General features: G+C 39.1%; 1 long non-coding RNA gene across 1 annotated transcript; it reads right to left on the bottom strand.

The window, feature by feature from the left end:
• Positions 1-9,929: 9,929 nt before the first annotated feature.
• On the bottom strand, positions 9,930-13,812 carry LOC108415991. Its single transcript, XR_005129235.1, has 4 exons — positions 13,653-13,812; positions 12,271-12,322; positions 11,804-11,893; positions 9,930-11,072 (listed from the first exon to the last, which is right to left on the bottom strand). It is a non-coding gene; the product is annotated as an uncharacterized LOC108415991 (long non-coding RNA).
• Positions 13,813-18,439: the final 4,627 nt, after the last annotated feature.

The following is an 18,439-nucleotide window of genomic DNA, read 5'->3' as shown; positions in this document are numbered from 1 at the left end:
AAAAACAACATGTATGCATAAACACGTTAGTTATATTTTCAATAGTTATTCTAAGATACATTTGATATAACAAACATTTTGACAAACTTAAATACATTTTGAATGTAAAAAAATCTAATGACGTTTGATAATTTAGGACAATTTGCCTCTAAAACAACTTCAAAAAACATACTACATGCCAATATCAATACATCTGAATAGACAATGTCATGGAGCAAGTCTTCCAAGTATGCCCCATTTGTGCTTTTTGGCCAACGCTGAATGCATCTAACACTTTGCAACACATTTCTACTGTCAGGTTTTAAAAACAACCATCAAAATCTCACCACTGATATCCGTCTCCCTGGACCCGTTTGTGTCATTTCATTTTTAAACTTAAAATTCAACAATGTATTTTTTAAGATAACCAGTTTGCTTACTTTTAGTGAAACAACCAAACCATTCTTGAGGTGTAGAAAATTGTTCCAAATTCAATTTTTTTAACTGAAATACTGGTCAGAATTAATAAGATCATGCAGGTTCAACCGCAGATTCCTTGCTGAAACATGAGCAGACCTAACCTACCTATGAAAAGGGCATTTTCTGTTTTTCTATGATGAACACTAAAGCTGTATCTAATAGTGTCTAGTGACAGCCTGCAACACATTATATGATATCATAAGCTCATTAAAATGTGTGTTCACCTTAATCCATATCTGTTCCTTTTTTGACCTCAACTTGAAATATGTGATTTTCAGTTAAACCATATACGCCAGTGCAGTGCAGTTATCTGTAATATGACATTTTTAACCACACACAACGCTTCAGGTTCTAATGAACTAATAAAATAACTAATAAACCTGTGTTTCCATTCTGCACTTAGTATCTGTAATATTATTGATTGTAACTGTACACTGCAAGCTGTTGTTGCAGTGCCTGTCATAACAGGTACATTTGCTGTTTTTACAAAACTGAAAATGACACAATGTAATTGGGTAAACCACGTCACCATGTAAGGGGTGCAAAACACACTAAAATAAGTTAAGGGTCTTTCAAATATTTTAACATTTGATCATAAAGTTGTAATTTGATCAAAATCAGCTTCCTTAATCATGATGTTCCCATAATTAAATATGCTTAACTGCTTGGCATAAAATGTGTGTTTACTGTGTAAACAAGTATTTTTTCTGTTCATTTATAGCCTCGTCTTCTAGCCATTCTAGGTCATCAAGCATTTCAGGATCATCTACAGGTGCTCCAAAAGGAAAAGGTAACAAGCTTCCTCCAAAATCTTTACCTTTTGCCTTTATTCACACGTGTGTATAATACACTGAACAAATATCACTTGAGTGACCGTCATAAAACTTTAGTTGTTTGCCTAAGACTGTCCCATTGTGTTCATTACATTTGGAGGGCATTGATATTACTTTAATTACAAGACATCATTGGTTTGTTGTGCACAGAAAACAATTGTGTGTCTGCAGTACAGTTAGCATCTACGATACGATGGCTTGTAACTGTACACCAAACTGCAGCCCAGCAGATGTTGTTAATGGATCTGTCACTACAGGTACATATTCTGTTCTCACAAAACTGAAAATGACACAGTGCTCATGTTTACAGATCTTCCCCTATTGCCAGGTGGATCTGTGTGTTAAGTCAGCTTTGCTGACTTATAGCATTACTATATGTAGGACAATTAATTATTAATTATCAATACATTTATTTTATCTACCAACTAACTTTGTTACATTGTAAATAACAATAAATCTTTTTTTTCATGTCACCCCTAATGAAAATACACCTATGTGGGCTACAGATGTAAAACCACTTTGATGAAGTGATGCTTAATGCATGGCTTGTTCACATAAAGTTGTATTAAAATGATTAAAATGATTAAGTGTGCAATAATTTCTTAGTCTTATCAGATCTAAGGTAATAGCATTAGACCCAGTTACAAATTGTTGCTGTTTTTGTTTTATAAATCCTAAAATTGTGTAAAGGAGAGAAAAAAAACAATCAGTCAACATTTTGAAAATTGGCTATAAGCAGCACTATCATGTATTTTTTCCAAGTTAAAGTAAATCCTCCTTCACAGTAAAGCTAAATAGCAGTGATATTTGTTTCAGGACAATCACTTAGTTTACCCTGAAAGAGTTTAAAGGTCTATCAAAATGAGCATGTTGTAATTTTCAAATCAGGATATCCTGTAAAAACTGGGCATATCCCTGTAATTACAGCCCCTGTAACAACAGCTGATAGATTGCTGTATACAGTTACAATCTGCACAGATGCTAAATGTACTGCAGAATCACATGTCTGTGTATTGCAGTGGACAGTTCAAGCTATAATACGAATACGTTCACATACTGAAAATCATGGCATAGCAGTATGTAAATTGAATATGAAATAGCATTTTCTCAGGGTGTAGTTTGGAAACACCCACATCTTTAGAGGGTTTTATTCTGTGAGTGAGGCTAAACACTGGGCAGTGTATGCATGGCAAGGCAATGCACATCGCATACCAGTATTTAACCACCACCAGCTTGCACAATGGCATGTTGACAACTTTAGGTTTGTCATTGTACTGCAGAACAAAGACACACAAATGACTTTATCAGTTTGAATGTGATATTCAGTTTTGCCACAGATCTGACACTAGATATTGGTTCAGCATGAAAAAGTTCCATATAATGTTATTGCAAAAAAAAGTCATCGATTAACAGTATTTTTGCTGGTGGTATATACTTTATTAATCTATTACCAATGTGCACATTTGACATTAAGTACATTGAATGCAACATTTTTTAGTGTCATTGATCTAATTATAATACTTAAATGGGATTTGTTCTACCCAGGAAAGAAGGCTATTGAAACAGAGGAGGAGGAGTCAAGGGATGAGATAGCAGGTAAGATGAAAACTATTACTCACTCAATAATACATGTAGAACATATCACAAGTACCAATAAATGTTTTTCTTTTTCTGTGAAAAATGATTTAAGCGGTCATGTGTAATAAAACAATAGCCGAGAAATGTCCCAATTTTATCATAAATAGTCAATCAGATGAGATGAATGAAAAAAATGTACCCTTTAAAACTCTCAAAGAGTTATTATGCTCTACTAATGACATACACATGCTTGGTATGATCATTCAACTGTGGTTCAACTTGGATAAATGATTTCAGTATGTCTGGTTGTGCTTTTTAAACATTTTCAGTAGATTTTAACAGTATAATAACAGTTGATTATTTTGGTCAGTTAAATAGTGGTATTGCATTTTTTTACCATTACATTTCTAACTATCAAAAACAATTCTACAGCTTACTAACATTATTATTATTTTCTTATTTAATTTCAGTTTGAGTATGGATTAAATTGAATTTGGAATAACGTAATTAAAGACGACTAGTAAATCCAAACGTCTTGTTTTGCCAAGTTCTCTCCACAGAATCATCAACTATTGATGACTCAGATGATGAGGAGATGAAACCTCCTTCAAAAGGAAAGAAAGCAAGATCAACAAAGCACGATGACCTGGGTCGAACTCGAGGTAATAACTAATAGTGATTATAATATACTTTTGCAGTGGTTCTGTGGCATATCTGAATAAAGATATTCTTTTTTTTCATCAATAAATGATGACCTGTTCACCATACAAACGTGTGATTTTTTTACTCTTCTGTTTAGGCATTCTTACATATGGCAATCCTACTTCACTTAAAGTCTGTAAGGAGCGCTTATAGTGCTTTATAAGTTGTTATAAGTTCATATAGAGCTGATCAGTAACATCACTTTACCTACAGTCTGTAAGGAGCGCTTATAGTGCTTTATAAGTTGTTATAAGTTCATATAGAGCTGATCAATATTATCACTTTACCTACAGTCTGTAAGGAGCGCTTATAGTGCTTTATAAGTAGTTATAAGTTCATATAGAGCTGATCAATAACATCACTTTACCTACAGTCTGTAAGGAGCGCTTATAAAGCACTATAAGTTGTTATAAGTTCATATATAGCTGATCAGTAACATCACTTTACCTACAGTCTGTAAGGAGCGCTTATAGTGCTTTATAAGTTGTTATAAGTTCATATAGAGCTGATCAATAACATCACTTTACCTACAGTCTGTAAGGAGCGCTTATAGTGCTTTATAAGTTGTTATAAGTTCATATAGAGCTGATCAATAACATCACTTTACCTACAGTCTGTAAGGAGCGCTTATAGTGCTTTATAAGTTGTTATAAGTTCATATAGAGCTGATCAATAACATCACTTTACCTACAGTCTGTAAGGAGCGCTTATAGTGCTTTATAAGTTAAGTTCATATAGAGCTGATCAGTAACATCACTTTACCTACAGTCTGTAAGGAGCGCTTATAGTGCTTTATAAGTTGTTATAAGTTCATATATAGCTGATCAGTAACATCACTTTACCTACAGTCTGTAAGGAGCGCTTATAGTGCTTTATAAGTTGTTATAAGTTCATATAGAGCTGATCAGTAACATCACTTTACCTACAATCTGTAAGGAGCGCTTATAGTGCTTTATAAGTTGTTATAAGTTCATATAGAGCTGATCAGTAACATCACTTTACCTACAGTCTGTAAGGAGCGCTTATAGTGCTTTATAAGTTGTTATAAGTTCATATAGAGCTGATCAGTAACATCACTTTACCTACAGTCTGTAAGGAGCGCTTATAGTGCTTTATAAGTTGTTATAAGTTCATATAGAGCTGATCAGTAACATCACTTTACCTACAGTCTGTAAGGAGCGCTTATAGTGCTTTATAAGTTGTTATAAGTTCATATAGAGCTGATCAATAACATCACTTTACCTACAGTCTGTAAGGAGCGCTTATAGTGCTTTATAAGTTGTTATAAGTTCATATAGAGCTGATCAGTAACATCACTTTACCTACAATCTGTAAGGAGCGCTTATAGTGCTTTATAAGTTGTTATAAGTTCATATAGAGCTGATCAGTAAAATCACTTTACCTACAATCTGTAAGGAGCGCTTATAGTGCTTTATAAGTTGTTATAAGTTCATATAGAGCTGATCAGTAACATCACTTTACCTACAGTCTGTAAGGAGCGCTTATAGTGCTTTATAAGTTGTTATAAGTTCATATAGAGATGATCAGTAACATCACTTTACCTACAGTCTGTAAGGAGCGCTTATAGTGCTTTATAAGTTGTTATAAGTTCATATAGAGCTGTTCAATAACATCACTTTACCTACAGTCTGTAAGGAGCGCTTATAGTGCTTTATAAGTTGTTATAAGTTCATATAGAGCTGATCAGTAACATCACTTTACCTACAGTCTGTAAGGAGCGCTTATAAATGTTCATTAATTGTTATGTGCACTTATAAAGTCATTTTTATTTTAAAGATATTGATGAGCATTAGAGTACGCCAGTGAGAATGGGGTTCTCACTGTGAAACTTTATAAAGCATTATGAGAATAAACAAAGCAGTTGTTATAAAACTTTATGATGCTGGTCTCACCAATATTCCAGAGAACAGGAACATGTATGTATTATAGGGCATTATAGCACTTTATAGCATTATAGTGCTATAAAGCCTTATAATGTGCTCTTATAGCATGTTATGTGTGTAATTATGAACACTTATGTACAGTTACAAATGCTTATGTCAAACATTATAAAGCCTTATGAATGCTTTATAGATGTTTATAAATGCACTTATAATGCATTATAGATACCGGATTCATAGAAAGTGTTACCTTTTCTTCTTTTGAAGTTCTTTTACTTAATATACTTGAGCAAGGAACAAATAAAAATTCTTTTTTATTAATTACGATTTACAGGCCACCCGGTCCGTATTCTCAGTTCTTACAATACCTTAGATGATTTAAATGTTGATTTTAAAATGCAGTGAATAAGAACTTATGTACTCGGTTTGTCTTCATCAGGAAAGTGAAAGTAAAAGATCATCTTCCGTCTTTGATGTGTTTCAACATGCTTATGCAAATAACCAGGCCCACTTCCTTTCCCTGTCAGACTGTGTGACTGTGTAAAGAGACCTGCGGAGCTCGTCTAGCGTCAGTCTGAGTGAACCATGTCTGAGATCAACAGAGAAGTTCTTCTGGAGGCTCTCTCAGCCCTCATTGGGGTCAGAGTAAAGCCTCACACTGAAAGAAGATTCAATGCATTTAATGCTGCAGCAGGAGGAGTAGGAGGAGGAGGAGGAGGCCCTGTGGAACTGACCACTCAAAATTATCTCCATATTGTCTTTGGTACTGTACACAGTCCATTAGCATTATTTGGTGGCCTGGCTGCGAACAGCTTGAATGCAGTAGAAGAGACAGAGCTGTTTGTGGATTTGGAGAAGTTCTTTGACCCACAGTTTGATTAAGATTACAGACGTGGCTCCGACTCCTCCGAGTGCTCCCGCGGTGGAGAACCGTACACGCGACCCTGGGGGTGGTACCGCTTCGCTTTGAAGGTTCTGAATAAGTATCCTGATGGAAACACCTGGCTGGGCCCGGGTGGATGGAGGAGCGAGTCTGTGTCCGGCGAGTGGCCAGTTTCCTTCCATGGAACCAGCATTGAGGGAGCTGAAGGCATCGCTGAGACCCATTACAAACCTGGAAGCGGTCAAGCTTATGGCCGAGGGATCTACTCAACTCCTGATATTCATATTGCAGAGCAGTACGTGAAAAAGTTCACATCCAAGTCTGGAAAGACTTATGAGGTCATCATGCAGAACAGGATCAACCCTGAGAAGAGGAAAATCACAGCGCGAAAGGACTACTGGCTGATCCCGATTCCCAAGGGAACCTCAGAAGCGGAGGAGGTGAGGATTGTGGAGAGCTCCATCCGTCCTTACGGCATCCTGCTTAAAGAGGTGTAAATCACCACACCTGAAAATGTTCCTCACTGTCTGATCCTCAGTATAGTGTGAGTCTCATGAATGGTGTGTAATCACTTCTACATGTTTGTACCAGAAAAGGAATCATAGTTTGGGGGGGACAGAGTTCAGTTCTGTGCTCAAAATCAGTGAAATGATGTTTGAGATCAGTGAAATGATTCAAGTTGTATACTCCTTTCTTACTTTTGCTGTAAACTGAATACGTTTATATGATTTAAACACAATGAGGAAAGAAGAAAGAAAAGCCTAACTCTGACTTCTGCTGAGGTTTGATGTTCAGTTGTGCTGTGGAGAGAAAGTGAATGTAAAACCATAAAATGATCAATAAAACTCTTCTTCTGTCTCTTCATCTTGTTTACTAAGATGCAGATATTCTTTCACTCTGAATCAGTTCTTTGATCTTGCCTTTGATCCTGATTTGCAGTGGGAGATTTTTTGTTATTGTTTGAGGAAATAAAGCCTTGATGTTTAGGTCAGTAATTATGAGTCACTGTGGAAGGAAAAAGACTGAATAATTAAAGACCTTTGCTAATGCGGTGTAATAATTTAGTGTATAATGGATAAGCAGGTGGTCTTTGGTGTTAGATCTGGAGGGCGGGGCAAAGGAGAATCTTAATCATATTTAATTGACAGAAAAAACAATCAGCTTGAAACACCAGGTTTACCAAAAAGGAGATTTGCCAGCAGAGAGAACATGTGCCTGAAGGCCAAACCCTCTACCACTTCCTCTCTGGCTTCCTGAAAAAGGCAACCTCCCTACAGCCCCCTAGTGGATAGGAGGAGGAATGACCCAAAACACTACCTGGCATGAGAAATACCTGATACTAGTAACCAGGTTGGTTACATACCCCGCCCACGTAGAGTCGACCGGACCTGACCATTGTATCGCTTGAGGTGCTCTGTATGAACGGTGTCGACCTGACTAGGATTACTGAGGTAAGACACCGGGCAGTTAACTGGATTGAGCTGTTTAATTACCTTGGCTGCACCTTTTCATCAGTACCTGGCCTGTTTGTTCAGAGCCTTCTCCACATTCGCTCGTACTTGCTGGAAGTGGCCTTGCTGCCACTTTGTATGAGTTTATAGGCCGCCTGCTCTGTGTCAGGTGGCTGGCTCAAAAGTCTCTCCAGAGGTCCTTTCAGCTTCCTCCCCAGTGCCACCACTGGTCCCACAGACGGTGCTCGTTCCAAACGTAGGAGGTGATCATGGTCTTGAGGGTCCGGTTGACTCGCTCAGTCAGATTGGTTTGTGGGTGATAGGCGGGGGTACGTTTCTGAACCACACCCCACTGTGGTGGTATGGAGTAGATGAGAGGTGAATTGGACTCCCCGATCAGACACCAGATAGGCAGGTGCACCCTACCAGGTAAATACCTCAATAATTAAGATGCAGGCAATCTGGGATGCTTTGGCAACATGGAAGGGGAACAGCTTTTGAACCCATTTGCTGCAGTAGTCCATCACGACCAAGAGGTACTCCTTCTGCTGTGGGCTCTTGGGTAACAGGCCCATAAAGTCTACACCCAACATGTACCCAGGCTCAATGACGGGGGTGGACTGTAACAATCCTGAAAGCTTGGAGATGCGTGGTTTGTACTTCTGGCAAGTCTCACATCCCCGACAGTACACCCACACATCTTTCCGGGTGGAGGGCCGGTACGCCACCTCCAACAGCCATAAGCTGTACCCCTGAAATGCTACTACAGTGTGTCAGTATGTAATACAGCAAACTTTTTCTTACCAGTGATTGCATTACTAAATATGTTAACATTACTTTATGAACTTATTGGCTTCTTGCAAAAACACAGAGATAGAAGGCACATCATAGAAGGCAATGTGCTCTAGGAGGCACATCACCTAAATGTGTTGCCTGAAGCGGGACCCTAGAGGCACTCGATCATTTTGCCCAATCACATTTTCCATGTTAAGGGCAGCCAAAAGGGCACATCTTCTGGTTTTTGCCACCTGAGAGTGCATTTTAATGGGGGGCCACCCCACACCCTATCCCCTGAGCATGTTAGTGTATTTATGAGTTCAAGTTTAGTGGTCACTCAAAAACGGTTTAATATTATACTCACCTGTATCTACAGACGTCCCGTCAGACGCTCTAACGCTGCTGTTTGGTGTTGCAGTGTTTACGGCAGATGGGGAAGCTGATGAGCGAGTCTTGGGCCCACAGTCCAGCCTCCTGGCTCACCGCGCTGTCCGAGATGTCAGAGTCTCAGGACATTAAACTCTGAGGGCCAGCTAACGTGCTGCTGGCAATGATGCTGATTCTACCCACAATGCCCTGCTTTGGGCTGGAACATTAGTGGGAGGTAGAACAGAGAAGGAGTGACCCAGACACCACAGAGTGAATGCATTTGGAGATGAGCAGGTGAAAGACTTTGGAGCAGCAGGTGTGGTGGGATTCAGGGTTGACCCCAGGAGGAGCTCCCCCTGGTGGACACCAGCCAAATAGGAGGAGACAAACAGCACAAAGGAATGTGCATGTTTTCCAGAATGACTTGTCCTTGCGTTTGAGCCAACAGCTCAGTCAGAGTAGTTTTCTCTTTCTTACTGATGTCTCAGACGCATACATGATGATGGCTTCATGATATTTCTCCACAAATCACCCTGGGCAGGGCAGTTCCTCATGAGAGAAATATGTAAGACAGTAATGATTAATCATTGGAGATTTAAGATTTCTGAGGCCACACTGTAAAAAATTATATCAGCTTCAACTTAAAAACTTAAGTTCAAAAGCTGCCTTAAAGTTTTAAGTTAAATGAAATCATTATTACCATTTACTTCAAGTCAAGACTTAAAGTTTAGTTTGGCTTTGAATTCCTTCCTGCAAGTTGATTGTCTAGTGCTTTATGTTTCAACTTAGCAATGCAAGTTTAAAGTTCAGATGACTTACTAAAACAAGTTGTGTTTACTGGTTCCATTTACTGGCTTCAACTCACATATTTAAGTTAATGTACACCTTGACATTACTTTTTAAGTTAAGATAATGTTCAAACATTTATTGTTTTAAATTGTGAATCTTAGTTACATCAATAAAGACCACTTCTGAGGCAATATCTCATTTTTATTTTCTTGGATTAAACATTGAATATACAATAAAGAACTAGAAAATCACAACACAAAAACAGTTCATGTATAATGGTACAAAAGTACTTGAACACACATGTATAAAAGATACGCATGTATGCCAGAATAATTGATCAAATTTTATGTATGGCCTAATACATGTCAACAGCGACAAATGAAATAGTCTTAATTTCCTGTGTGAGTGCAGGTTTGTTTTAAACTGTAACAATAGAAAACATGAAAAAGAAGCTGTGTTGTGCTGACATTCAGTTCTCCCTCATGTGCAAGCATGTCACACAGCAGTACGGTCACAAACACCTACAATCGAGCCTCCTGTATCTACTGTAATTCAATTCACAGAAATAAAATATTAACCCTTATTTACTAACAGAAATAAAGAAAACAAATCCAAGGAATTTGTTAGGCTCATTCTGCTGAGGGACACACCTGCACATAAAGGGAGTTGAATTATGGCAAGTGTGGGCTTGGAAAGGCAACTCATGGAATAACAACATTCTACAAACCCATCAATGTCAAGTATAGGACGGAACAGCCCACGTAGATGATGACAAATTGCATCAAAGTCATTCTGTGTGCAAGTAAACTGCAACGTAAAACCAACCAACCGACTAAATTTGCACAATCCTATGAACTTTGGTCCAGACTTTCAGGTGCAAAAACGCTCCAAATGGCCAGAGACTTCAACCAACCGACTAAATGTACACAATCCAACAAAAATATGAACCTTGGTCCAGGCTTTGGTCCAGACTTTCAGGTGCAAAAATGCTCCAGAGACTTTACAGTTTGTACCTTAACAGTTTGTTTCTCAGCCCGTGTATTCGTGCAGAAGCTTGGTCTGGTTGGACCTTCATCACCACTCGCTGCAAAAACTCAAAGGAATACTTCATAGCTTGTGGATATTCAAGATTCACACAATATATGATGCCCATAAGCATGGCAAAGCTGCATGCCACATCTTTGAGGTTGTGTAGTACAATGGTCTCCTCCACCACAACTGCCACACTGAAGATATCCCGAGGAAAGGCATCCTGTAGAGCACCTTCATGGCCTATCAGGAGGCCAACTTGCATCCCCTTCATAGCCACATCCAATGTCTCACCATGAGCCTTCAAAATCAGAAAAATAAAATGATCACTATTTTGTAGCTACAACCCGTAACACTCTATTGGGGCAATTCAAATAAAGCAACGTTATCAAACTGATGTCAACTCTTGCTGGAAAATTAAATCTGCACCTCCATGAAGCTTGTCAAAAGAAAAAGCGCTCCATACATTCTGGTACATACTGCATAGTCCTGATATGACAGTGGACCAACACCAGCAGACGACAGGATTCTCCAAACCATCACTGACCATCAGTAAATTTAACATTTCTTTTGTAAATGAAGGGAGCAGAGTCTGGAGGAAGAGTGGAGAGACACACGGTTCAGGATGCTCGAGGTCTAGTGTGAAGTTTCACCAATCAGTGATGGTTTGGAGAGTCATGTGATCTGCTGGTGTTGGTCCACTGTGTTATATCAAGTCCAAGGTCAGTGCAGTGTCTACCAGGAAATTTTAAAGCACTTTATGCTCCCCTCTGCTGACAAGCTTTATGGAGATAGAGATTTAATTTGGCACCTGTCCACACAACAAAAAATACCAATTGATCATAATCTAAGTTTCTGACATACTATATTTTGTGTTTTCATTAGCTGTAAGCCATAATCAACAGTACAAATAAATAAGCGCTCAAAATTTCACTTGAATTGATTATTGAAATAAAATTAGATAATATTCAAATGTTTTGAGATGCACCTGTATGAATGCAGTCAGTATAGAATATAAATTTATATTCTTACATCACAAATCCTGATGACATCTGCTGGATCTTCTGATAGGTAGTGGGGCAGACCAAGCAATGCTGCAGTTCGTTTCCTCTCATTTGTGTTCTACAGGATACATAAATTATATGAGATACAGTTGCAATCAAAATTATATAAGCCCTGGGCAAACTATGTTTATTAACATAACATGGTTTGCTGACAACATCAAAGAACACTTTAAATAGCTCAACACAATTGTGTAAAAAGTATGTTTTCCAAATTCAACACAAAATGGCAATTGTTGACAAATGCAGTGGTAGAATTATTTAACCCCTTCATGACAAGTTTATTTAGTACTAAAAAAGTAAAGCACCCTTTTTCTATTATGACCAACTGCAAAATGTGACACCAGCATCTGGCAGCTTTCCTGAACAACCCTAGTAGCCCTTTGTAGTGATTCACAATAGTTCTTTCATTATATGAAACAAAATCGCAAAACTTACAACTCCACTTCATCCACATTTGTAGTCCCTGGGTTTAAAAATTTATTTGTACCTGTAAAACAGAAAATTACACATAAGAACTTCATACAGGAAACATTAATTCGGTCGTATTAGCCACAAAAACAATGGAAAGAGTAAGATTAAATTATTTTAAAGAAGAACAATCTTTAATTGACAGAAATACATGTAAGCTAACTAAGTACATAGCTAGCCAGCAAGTTCTCAAGCAAACTCACAGTCATTGCTAAAAACCCGGAACAAATAACCACGATGAAGAGGTGGTTGTCTCGGTCTGAATCTACTGCACCATGGTTCGTTCTTTTCTAGAGTGGGAAAGCACATTTTCGGACTGTTCGGATTTTCGTAACAATTACAAGATGTTTAGGCGAGATATTTTCGTTCATTCAGCAAGAAAACAATAAAAAGATTAAAATAATAAAAAATAGTGGTTTTGCCGAAATACGCTGATTCACTCGCTACACCTGAGACTAAAATGGGCGGGAAGACGTCCCGTAGCTAGCTAAATTACCAGTCTCTAGCTAGCTAACGCTAGCTAGCTAGCTACCTATCTAGCGAATTAATTTGGCCAACAGTAAGTTAAGTTAGCCATTTGTACAGCTTAGTTAAACTAAGAAAACAGTCATCGTGTACATTTTATTACCTTAAGCCCAATGTATATGTACAAGACCCCTGGAAAAAAAAGCTAATTATCAGTTTCGCTAGCTAGCTAGCACTAGCTAGTTAGCTACCTAACCTAGCTGAGAGACGTCGGTAAACCAAGCTAACGCTAACTACCTAGTTAACAGCTTTACTAGCTAATTAGATAGCTTAGCTTGGTTGCCGTCTTTTTAGCCAGCCATTTTTGCAACTTGGTTAAGCTAGCGTTAATAAAACAGGCGTCTTGTAAACATTTCATCACCTTAAGACCAGGATATTGTATGTGTAAGTACAATAAACCTCACAAACCAAATTACCAGCTTCTCTAGCTAGCTAGCTAAAACACGTCGACAAACCAAGCTAACGCTAGTGCTAGCTAGCTAGAGAAGCTGATAATATATACATTGGTCTTAAGGTTAATAAAATGTTCAAGATGACTGTTTCATTAGTTTATCTAAGGAAACTGCGCAAAAGGCGGACTGGCCGATGGGGTACGGCCGATAATAGCTTTGCTAGTTAGCGTTAGCTAACTAACTAGCTAGAGTTTGGTTTGCCCGACCTCTTTTTAGCCAGCCATTTTCTACAACTTGGTTAAGCTAATAGAACTGGCGTCTTGTAAACATTTTATGACCACATGATAATTTTATTGTATGTGTAGGTGCAAGAAAACTCAATTATAAGACTGGTTTTCAACGTAACGGACACTTCACTGCTTCCACACTCACCTCACGCCGCTTTATGACGGTCTCTCTCCCTCTGGCTTGGCTGTGCTTGCGTTCGTGGTCCCGCTCTACACATGTATTCATCCGCCGCCTAGATTAGTTCCCCAAGGTTAATAGTTGTTTAATATGCACATCCTCGATTTGTGATTTACTTCTTCTGTATTTTAAATTATTATTGCTTCTGGAATATTTGTAAGACACGTACTATCAAAAAGGATACTTACTTTTTTCAACCCAAAACGAAGTGCTTTTTCTGTGGCGCATTAATACAGTGACACACCAAGACATAGCCAGAGAATCTCTGGCATGGTCATAACTCACAATATGAAGTTCATTTGACTCCTTAAAATATCTGCTTCATTAAATTAACTTAACAATACTTAAAAACTCACGAACTATAGTTGAAATCCGAAAACTCAATATGAATAGTTAGGGTAACTAAAGAGTGTAAGTTATCAGAACTTAAAGGCTAAATAATGTTTTACAGTGCAGTGCCTTCATTCATTGTCTGAAATAAATAAATCAAGTCTAAAATAAACTGTTATTTGCATCAGGTGAACGTGTGAGTTGGGAGCCTGTCACTGAATCCATGCCTGTATATGATCATCAAGATTGTCATAAGTAGCCATTCAAAATTAAAGCCTTCATGGCAGGAGCTGGAGGTCAAAGCTTCAGAATGCACAGGTCCAGTGGTCAAACTTTAGGGGCTATTTGTGTCAGTCACTGCCGATTCAAACAGTCGTGAACGCTTTTAATCTGCATGGACACAGTGAAGTTGCCACAGGCGCAAAAGGCTTGATCTTTTTTCTATTATAAAAATGGCCATTGTTCATAACTGGTGAACCTTTTCCAGTCCAGCATTATGCTGAAGACGTTTCTGATGGTCTTGATAATCTCGTGATCTGATCTGGCCAAACAGAAAGACATTACGAAATGTTTAACTTCTCCTGTTGTCCAGTGTGACTTTAACTTGATTACATTATTGGTGACCCTTCAGTGGGTTTGGGGTGTTTGTTCATAGCAATTCACGAACATCTCAAAGTGTGATGTGAAACTAGCTGAACATGCAGGGTCATGAGGGTCATAAATTTCCCCTCCCAACAGTTCCTGAATCACTTTCTTACAACATTATAATCTTTTAAATTGTATTTTCCCCTTTCAGGTCTGTTCCTCATAGCCTTGCATGCTAAGATAACCGTCTGTGGGCTCTTATAACCACAGAGTCAGCACGAAACTTTCCTCACAGGCCCGTCAGCAGATTTCCTCCTTTACTATTCTCCTCATCATGAGAGATCTCAGAATGAAGAAGTTCTGCTTTTGGTCCATCCACACAGACATGTGTTCAGGCTGCCTGCAGTAGAAGTGAAGAAGCAGGAATCATTTCTTTTTAATAATTTTACTGAAAATCAGCAACACTGAGACATTAAACTGCTGAATGTACCTGAAACAGAAGAACAGTAAAACATGCAGAGGCGCTGGAGGATCTAGAACGTTCTACCAGGGGGGCAGAGAGTTTCAGCAGGGTGGCACTGTTAGCGCTCTCAGGTCAACGAAATCATATACGACATCAAAGCATCTCAGAGATAAATTTATTTGAAAAAGATGAAATAAATAGATCTTTTGTGGATGCTGCTGTAGAGCTTTATTTTCACTAGCCCAGAAGAGTAGTGTTATGCTGTGAGGAACACAGCCACTGGATTGGTTGATGAGTCAGGAACACAGCCTCTGGATTGGTTGATGAGTCAGGAACACAGCCACTGGATTGGTTGACGGGTCAGGAACACAGCCACTGGATTGGTTGACGAGTCAGGAACACAGCCTCTGGATTGGTTGATGAGTCAGGAACACAGCCTCTGGATTGGTTGATGAGTCAGGAACACAGCCTCTGGATTGGTTGACGGGTCAGGAACACAGCCACTGGATTGGTTGACGAGTCAGGAACACAGCCTCTGGATTGGTTGATGAGTCAGGAACACAGCCTCTGAATTGCTTGATGAGTCAGGAACACAGCCTCTGATTGGTTGATGAGTCAGGAACACAGCCTCTGAATTGCTTGATGAGTCAGGAACACAGCCTCTGATTGGTTGATGAGTCAGGAACACAGCCTCTGGATTGGTTGATGAGTCAGGAACACAGCCTCTGATTGGTTGATGAGTCAGGAACACAGCCTCTGGATTGGTTGATGAGTCAGGAACACAGCCACTGGATTGGTTGATGAGTCAGGAACACAACCTCTGGATTGGTTGATGAGTCAGGAATACAGCCTCTGATTGGTTGATGAGTCAGGAACACAGCCTCTGATTGGTTGATGAGTCAGGAACACAGCCTCTGGATTGGTTGATGAGTCAGGAACACAGCCTCTGATTGGTTGATGAGTCAGGAACACAGCGTCTGGATTGGTTGATGTGTCAGGAACACAGCCTCTGGATTGGTTGATGAGTCAGGAACACAGCCTCTGATTGGTTGATGAGTCAGGAACACAGCCTCTGATTGGTCTACAGACTCAACCCATGGCATCAGTGGATGGCTAAGAGTGCTGCTAACCACAACACTAACTCTTTTCATCACAGAAGACATTCAGTGCTGGATTTGTGTTTATCGGTTTATTTCAGGGCTGGATTAGACAGCGGCTGACAGGGATACGACCGAACTGAAGCCCCATCTCATGCAGATGATAAAACCCCACCCTTTTGGGAAAAAGTGGAAGTGGGTCTGGACCACGCAGCGTTCCTGAGATTTATTCTATTCAGTGCAACATCCTTTGATGTCACACATGACGTTGGCCTGGAGTTCATGTGTGATGGGGTGGGGGGGTTGGGTGTGGAGAGGGGTTGAATAGATGTTTCCCTGACAGCCAAACGTCTCCACCCTTAATGACAAAGCGGGACAGACCAGATGTCCAGACTGTTAAAGTGGGATGGTTGGGATCAGGGATTTGTTGGAGAGTCTCCCTTTAGTGGCATGAACACCGACTCCACAGCGAGGTGATTGCATGGCAGACATTCTGGGCTGGCCAATCAGATTTTAGGGAAGGCACTGGCCTTTATACTTTAGACTAGAGGACAGATGGAACCAGACACACCCAGTGGTTAAGAATTTCAAGGTTTTTGTCTGTAAATCGTTCAGGCTTTTCATAATTATAGTGATAATTATATGATAATAATCATAAGAGTTGATAAGTGATATTACTTTAGGTATTTTTATATTTGTAACTTGTCCAAAAAGTTAGATTTAAGTACGCAAACTACATGTAATCTAATGAACATGCAGACGTTTGCATATATTAACAGTTACTGAAATCGTACTCTTTTATTATTTATTCTGTAAAACACGGCGCACTGTTATTAGAAATCCAGAAATCTTCGGGAACGTCCTTCAGAACGGGCTTTGAACACGATGAACACAGGAGTTCTACAAGCTGAGACTTCTGGATCTGAATGTGAGGGAAAGCTAATTATGAGCCTCATAACCACACAACACACAGTGCTGTGATTTGTGCAAAGGAAAGGAAGTTTTTCCAGTGGTGTTTCTGAAGGAAATTAGTTTTCCAGTGATATAGGACTCCATGACTGTGGGCGGAGTTAAGACTTCATTACATTTACTAACTTTTAGAAAATACAATTAAACACAAAGTCAAAGAATGCCCAAATAAAACATTCCCTCACTACCCAAAAACCCCTGCATCTCAAAAACAGCGATTTACAAGAGAGGGCAAAAACCTTCCTCACTGATAATGTGTGTTAATGTTTTATCTCAAGCTTTTTGGAGCATTTCTATTGGTCCATTCATCATGGAAGCTTCATACAATGTAAAGAGCAGCTAAAGAGCTGGAATGGTGTAGAAAAATCAACAAAAACTTATATATATATTATATATATAAACACATAATCTGTGTTTATTCTGACATGGAATTTGGACTAGAATTTACACTACATTACATTAGTGCAACAGAAATGTTACATTTTTAATGGAAATGAGTTTTTGCGCACAGAGCTAAACCTTCATCATCATAATTACTAACTTCTGGAAAAAGTTTTAGATGCGAGTGGATGCAAAAAAATCAATACATACAAAATAAACCGCGTTGGCATTTTCCCAAACAAACAAAAAGTAAACATACAAACAAACAAAAACAAGCATCTCCAAAATGCTACCTTGACAGGATGAAGAGAAAAACCTCCGTTTTAATGGACGTTAATGTAAGCAGGTTTCATTCCATGTAAGCATTTCCTACAACGTAAGAGCAGCTTCAGAGCTCAAATGACAACAAAATAAACATCAACAACTGAGATGTTTCTTTTGTACACAGCGATGATATCTGTGATTATTTTGATATGGAATTTGGCCTGGAATTTACAGAAGGCCGTTTGGAAAAGTACCAAAGCAGTGCAGAACCACAGTAAACGTAGCTACTGATCTGTAATCTACTAAACAAGCTCACATGTCTCTGTAGAAGTGACCATCAGATCAGGCTACCATGATGATGAACTAATAAATGCTCAGTTTAACTGACTGTAAATGAAACTGTCGGTGAGCAGCTCCAGTTGTGCTCCTCTGCATGTTCTCATGAACCTCTGGTGACCCCTCAGTGGTTTGTGAGGTGAGTTCAGAGCAGCTGATGGACGTTTCTCAATGTGAGCTGAAACTGGTCGTACGTGCAGAAGGTCATCAGTCCACGGCTCGTTCTTCTCTAAATTCAGGTTCACGCTCAGAGCAGCGACTTAACCAGTACTAAATCACTCTGATCCGCTTTCACTTTCAGATCTCAGCTACGGTTCCTTTCAGGCTCT

This window comes from Pygocentrus nattereri, chromosome 20 (assembly GCF_015220715.1).
Source record: "Pygocentrus nattereri isolate fPygNat1 chromosome 20, fPygNat1.pri, whole genome shotgun sequence".
NCBI lineage: Eukaryota > Metazoa > Chordata > Actinopteri > Characiformes > Serrasalmidae > Pygocentrus > Pygocentrus nattereri.
The sequence above is the reverse complement of the archived record's forward strand: the minus strand, read 5'-3'. Positions and strand labels throughout refer to the sequence as shown.